The sequence below is a fragment of the Cervus elaphus genome, chromosome 11, assembly GCF_910594005.1.
Source record: "Cervus elaphus chromosome 11, mCerEla1.1, whole genome shotgun sequence".
Classification (NCBI taxonomy): Eukaryota; Metazoa; Chordata; class Mammalia; order Artiodactyla; family Cervidae; genus Cervus; species Cervus elaphus.
In genome coordinates, this window is record NC_057825.1 from 58,474,580 (window position 1) to 58,481,754 (window position 7,175).

Below are 7,175 nucleotides of genomic sequence, written 5' to 3' on the forward strand. Positions count from 1 at the left end.
GGGACTGGAACCTATGGACTGGGATTTTAACCCACTGTCTTTTAAACTCACCTGGTCTCAGGACTTAATGAAGCTAAAGTTCCTTATGTCTCTTCACAGAAACAATTCATTGAGAGACAAAGTGTTAAGTATTAAGTAGAGTTATTTCCAGAGATGCACACTCTATAAGCAGAATGCAATCCCTCTCAAAAGGGGAGAGCAGCCTTGAAATATGGGGTGGTTAATTTTGAGGGGGCTGGGTAATTTCTTAGGCTAAGGAGTAGGAGGATATTCCAACTATTTAGGGGAAGGGGTTGGGGATTAGGCCATCGCCCACTTTTTGCCCTCTTGTCATCTCCCTTAAAACTGTCATGGGGCTTCCCAGGTGGTGCTAGTGGTAAAGAGTCTGCCTGCAATACAGGAAACGCAGGTTCCATCCCTGGGTTGCGAAGATACCCTGGAGGAGGACATGGCAACCCACTGCAGTATTCTTTCCTGGAGAATCCCATGGATAGAGGAGCCTGGTGGGCTACAGTCCATGGGGTCACAGATGGAGAGACACGACCGAAGCGACTGAGCACAGAACTGTCATGGTGCCAGTGGGGTGTCATTTGCATGTGCTAATGTATTTACGGTGAGTGTATCATGGGGCTCAAAGTCTACTGGACGTTGAATTCCTCCCTCTTGGGGTTAATTGGTTCTAACCGGTTTTTGTTATACCAACAACACTATGCTGTTCTTTTAATTTTTGGCCTCGACACACAGCTTGCAGCATCTTAGTTCCCCAACCGACCAGGGACAGAACATCTTGGGCCCTTGGCAGTGAAAGCACCCAAGTCCTAACTGCTGGACCATCAGGAAATTCCCAGGGAATGGGTTTTAAAGACAGGGTGAGGGAGGGGGTTGTGGGCTGTGTGATCAGTTCTGGACATTCTTCTAATTGGTTAGTGGTCAGGTAACCAGGAGTCAGCATCGTCAGCCTTCTGGTTCCAACCAGTCTGGGTTCCATTTGCCTCAACCTGGTGTGGGTTTTGGTATCTGCGAAACAGCTCAAAGGGTATGTCTCAGAATATTAACTATAGCCACGAGGAGGAACTAAAGGTCCTTGGCTTTGTTTAATGGCTAAGCAGTTTTGTCTTGTTTGACTGTTACCCTTTCTGCTTTTTCTCACTTCTCTGATTAAATTTACTCTTTGGGGAAGACATGCAAGGCTAAAGTTTTACTACAGACAAGAGGCAGGTAGAGGACATGGGGAGGGAGGTCTGTTCTGAGAAGGCCCCATGGCATCCTGCTTGGTTACAAGTGTGTGCGACTGTAAAATGGGGATGATGACAGTGACATTTTTCACATAAGACATGGTGCATGTGAGCAGTTTAGCACGAAGCCTGAAAGAGAGGAAGGGAACAGCATCAGCATCTCTTCTCTTTGGCTTCAGATGTAGACTAAAGTCTCAGATTTCTCCCCTCCTGGGAGAATGAAATCTTAAGCTGTTCCATGGCCTCTCCCTGAGTCTTATCCCAAAGTCTAGGTAATAGCTTCCTCCCAGGAACGGGTTCAAATGGCTGGGCTTCTAAGTAGGTACAATGCAGACCTCAGCAGGAGAACCGCACTCCCCTCCCCACCCCAGCCCCCTTGGGAGTGTGACAGTCACGCTTCCAAACTTCTAGTTGCCTTTGTGGCTCAAGAGTGTAACTGACTTCCTCTCTAGAGATCAAATGTAAGGGATCATGAGGTTTGGAGTGAAGCAGAGCTGGGTTTGAACTTGAACTCTTGGAGAATGCTTCTCTTTGGGTTTCAGTTTCCTCATAACATGTTTCAGGATACCTTTGGAAGTAGGAACTGAGATGACATACACCAAGCACCTGGTATGGAGCACTTGGTATTCTCTCTCTGTCCTCGTCAGAGTTTGTTTCTTTAGTTGCCAAGTCGCGTCTGACTCTAGGACTGCATGGACTGTGGCACAACAGGCTGCTCTGTCCTTCATTATCTCCCGGAGTTTGCTCAGATTCATGTTCATTGAGTCAGTGGTGCTGTCAAATCATCTCATCCTCTGTTGCCCCCTTCTCCCTTTTCCTTCCATCCTTGCCAGCATCAGGGTCTTTTCCAGTGAGTCTGCTCTTCACATCAGGTAACTAAAGTATTGGAGCTTCAGCTTCCAATCAGTCCCTGCAATGAATATTCAGGGTTGATTTCCTTTAGAAATGACTAGTTTGATCTCCTTGCTGTCCGAGGGTCTCTCAAGAGTTTTCTTCAGCCCCACAGTTCAAAAGCATCAAATGTACAGGGTGACAATATATAGCTTTGACATACTCTTCCCAATTTTGTACCAGTGGTTCTGTGTCTGATTCTAACTGTTCAGCATGGTTTAGTCACTAAGTCGTGTCCAACTCTTGTGACCTCATGGACTGTAGTCCACCAGGCTCCTTGGTCCATGAAATTTCCCAGGCAAGAATACTGGAATGGGTTGTCATTTCCTTCTCCAGGGGATCTTCCTGACCCAGGGATTGAACCTGGGTCTCCCATCTTGCAGGCAAATTCATTTTGGATTGAGCCATCAGGGAAGCATAGAGCTCCTGAAATCCTTGGAATTTCCTAAGAAATGAGAGGTATCTTTTGTTATGTTAATGAGGACCACACCTAAGGATGGGGATTGGTTGCTAGGAGAAACAACCGTGTGATTAGATGGTTGGAACTTTCAATCTCACCCTCCTGACTTCTGGGGAGAGGGAAGGGCCTAGAGGTTAAATCAGTTACATATGACTGGTGGCTTAATTACTCATGCCTGTGTAATGCTGCTGCTGCTGCTGCTAAGTCGCTTCAGTCGTGTCAGATTCTGTGCGACCCCATAGATGGCAGCCCACCAGACTCCTCCGTCCATGGGATTTTCCAGGCAAGAGTACTGGCGTGGGTTGCCATTGCCTTCTCCGGCCTGTGTAATGAATCCTCCAGTAAAAACCCAAAAGGAAGAGGTTTGGAGAACTTGCTGGTTGATAAACACCTAAAAAGATTTGAGGAGGTGGCCTGGTGGAGAGCTTGGAAGCTCCATGCCTTTTCCCCATACCTTGCCCTATGCCTCTCTTCCATCTGGCTGTTTCCAAGTGACATACTCAGTTATATCTTGGTCCAACAGCAAGTAAAATGTTTCTGAGTTCTGTGAGCCTCTCTAGCAAATTAATCGAACACACGCAGGGTTCTGTTGAAAACTCCCATCTTCTCTAGCCAATTGGCCAGAAGCACAGGTTAGCACAGTCTGGGCTCAGGGTTGCCCCCTGAAGTTTACCTGCTTTTGGGGGGGCAAAGGAAGGCAGCCTTGGAGGACCAAGCCCTTAACCTGTGGAATCCGATGCTATCTCCCTGTAGACAGGGAAACCCAGCCCCACCTGGTTAACAGACCCTGGTGACTAACAGAGATTCTTGAGCTTATCTTACAGCAGTAAAGGAAACAGCTTGCTAAAAAAAAAAAAAAAAAGTTAATGTGTTCAGTGCACAGTGAGGCTAAATAAACTGAAACCTGGAAGTTTGCAGCAGCGAAAGGTTTATTGCAGGGCCAAGCAAAGAGAACGGGTAGCTTGTACTCAGAAACCCCAAACCCTCCAAAGATTTTTTTGGCGGGGGGTGTTGTTTATAGACAGTATAGGGTGAAGGCTGCAGGATGTGTGATTTTCTTTTTGTGTGTGTGTGTTACTTTCTTCTGATTGAACTTTTCTTAGTTCCTGCTTTTGCCCTCCCCTTCTCCTTAGGTGGGGAGGCCACGCCATACAGCTTGTGGGATTTTACTTCCCTGACCCGGGGTTGAACCTGGGCACATGGCAGTGAAAGCGCTGAGTCCCAACCACCAGACCACCAGGGAATTTCCCTGCTTTTGTCACTTCTTAAATAATTAATTGCTTGAGTCTTTCTTCTGAAACTTGAGAGGGCAGGGAAACTAAGGTGGATTTTTTTTTTTTTTAAGGCAGGAGGTTGGGGAACCTGGTGGGGCCTGCAACTGGGATAGCCCTGTAGGGTTCCGCTCAATTTCCTTAAGATTGGTTGAGACCACTGGCCCTGAAACTGGGCCTGCACAAATGTTGGATGAATGACTTTTTGACGTCAGAGGGCTGGAAACTCCACCCTCAGATCCTGCTGATGCCTCCACCTTTGAGCAGGCATCTCATGAAGAAGCACGTAACTTGGATATCCTGTGCAGAACACCAGTTACTTCATCTTTTTCCCACCTCTGGCCGGCCACCCATCCCAGTGCCTAAGGCCACCCTGCTTCTGTATCCCATAAATATCCCAAGCCCCTTGCCTTTGGGGAGGCGGATCAGAGACTTGTTCTGCCATCTCCTCACTTGGCTGCTCTGTGAATAACTCTATTCACAACAAATTCTTTCTTTGTTGCAGACCCCTGGTTTGGTAACAGTATAGTCAGAATTCAGTTGAATTGTAGGCCACCCAGCTGGTATCTGAAAAATTGGGTTGGTGGTAGAGACCTTCACCCACTGGAATTGCTGCAGAACTTTAGAGGACCTCCCGGAGAGGGTACACTGAACAAAGACCTGAGACGGGGAGAGAGGGAGCCCCGGGGACAAGTGTCCCAGGAGAGAAAACAGCAAATGCAAAGGCCCTCACCTGAGGCTGGAACATGCAGGATCCATTCAAGGAGCCCGAGGACAGGGCAGTTGAGCTGGAGTACAGGGAGCCACATGGTGAATGATGAGGGAGGTCAGGGCACTACCAGGAGGCTGGATGCGTGTGGCCGTGGGGGACAGTTACCAGGACTCTGGCTTTTATACTGAGTGAGGTGGTGTTTGGGGCTCCGGATTCTGTGTTTTCAGTAAGCTTCCCAAGGCAAATCTACCTGTAATAGTGTTTGAGGATTCAGTGAGAAGCCAGAGAGGCAGAAAGGAAGCCCCTTCTTTAGGACAGTTTATCTAGAAGGGAGGTCCTAGTATTGCTGCCCTCTGCTGAGGAATGTCCTAGAAGCAGAAACACTCAAAACAGACACACAAAAACTACTCGCCCTTGAGGTGGCACTAGTAAAGAACCCCTTGCCAATGTAGGGAACATGAGAGACTCGGGTTTGATCCCTGGGTCGGGAAGATCCCCTGGAGGAGGAAATAGCAACCCACTCCAGTATTCTTGCCTGGAGAATCTCATGGACAGAGGAGCCTGGCAAGTTACAGCCCTTATGGTCACAGAGAGTCAGACATCACTGAAGGGACTGAGTACACTCACTTGAATTAATGTGGGTTAAAAAGTACCTACTTAAAAATGCAAACCCCTCTGGGCAGGGTTAATGATTACTTTCTTCTTGATAGTTTAGCTGAGAATAGCACTAAGAATTGGGAGAGGTTGAGAAGGGAGGAGGAATCAGCTGTTTGATTTTATGTGAGATTTGCACATTTCAGCGAGAAGGGAGGAGGGTGTGGTGAAAAGAAAGGCAAAGGGGAGCAGGTCGTCTGGAAGGGTATTGTCCAGGTGACTGGCCAGGGAAAGAGTGGCCTCCATTGGGCCCCTTCACCCCCTCTTCACTGATCCCAGTGTTAAACATACTGTCCCAAGGGAGGCATCTAAATTTCACTTAGAGCCCATACTATCCAACAGTGTGCTCTGCCTGGCGCCGAGCTTGGTCTTTAGACTCCTGAGGCTGTTGAACAGTCAACCACAAACTGAGAAGACAGATACATATCCTCTCACAGTTCAAGCCCGATGTTCAGAATCAGGGTGCTGGCAGGTTGATTCCTTCAGGAGACTGGGAAAATCTTCAGGCCTGTTTCCAGCTTCTGGTGGTTGCCGACAGTCCTTGGCCTTTCTCTACTAGTACTCATTCAGCCTTCACTAAAAGCAATCTCCTGTGTCTCTGTGTCCTCTCCTCTTGTAAAGATACCAAGTCCCAAGCTCTAGGGGCCATGTTTGCTCACATCCTTTGCCACAGGCTGCACTCTGTATAATTGTCAGTAATTACCACTTGAAATTCAAAGGCACTCCAGGACTGACTGGTGTGAGTGGAAGGGCAGACTAGTCTGCTGGCTGCTTTCTTAGGCACACCTGCCTGCACCACATTTTAAATGTCAGTGCAGTGGTTTCCCCTCTAGTCCTACACTGCTTCTCCCACACCACATGGCTGGGCTGGGGGTGCCAGACAGGTCCCAGAAGTGTGCTCATCCCATTGCTGCTGTTGTCATTGTAACATTTTCCCAGTGGGAGCAGCCCTTAGCATGGAGAGAATCCCTCCAGTCACTGAAAGGTGTTTTTATAATACATCACGCAGTACCAGTTACAACCACTAGGTGTGTGGCAGGTCCGTGTTTCAAGGGCACAGTTGGGTGAACAAAGTTGGCAGGATTGTTACAGCAACACTATAACCTGAAGATGTGCCAAGAGTGGCAAGGGATAGGGACTTCACTGGTGGCCCAGTGGCTAAAACTTGGTTCCCAATGCAGGGGGCAGGGATCCCATCCCAGGTCTGGGGAACTGAGATCCACATGCTGCACAGCTGGATAAAAAGAGTGATGCAGGACCCCTAACAAATCTGGGTGAGGGTGAGAAGTCTAAGGCTGTGTAAAGTAATTAGCCTCCAACTAATAAAAATAAATGGAAAAAAAAAAGTCTAAGGCTGGATGTCCTCCACTTGCCCAGACAGGTGGGGCCGCAGTGCTGCCCTGTGATACACAAGACAGACGGAATCAAAAGTGGCTTCTCATTAGGTACTTATGTGAAAGTATTTTGATTGCCTGAGGAATTGAAGGCTGAACCTATCCCGTAGATTTGTCTCCAAGTGGGCTAGATCCGGAGGTCTGGCTTCTAGCAGCACCCAGGAACTAAAATCTGCTATTCAATTGGGTATTCACTTCTATGAGATACTCAAATTCTTTCATTATTCAACACTCCATTCATGGGTATAAGTTACTTACTCAGTTTTATGTTTAGCCCTGTCCTCTCACTGAAGATATTTTTCTGCAAGTTGCATAACATATAATTAAATCTTTTGAATATATTTTTCCTTTAAGTAATTTTGGCTTGTTCATTAATTGAGATTATATATTTATATATATATTTACACATGAGTTTCTCACACACACAGACCTTGTGTATACCTTCTTATCTGAGTAGGTGTATTCATTTGGGTTCACCAACACTTTCCACTCAGAGACATAAAACATCACTCAATGTGGCAGCTTGTTTCCACAGACACCCAGCAACCCATTCATAGG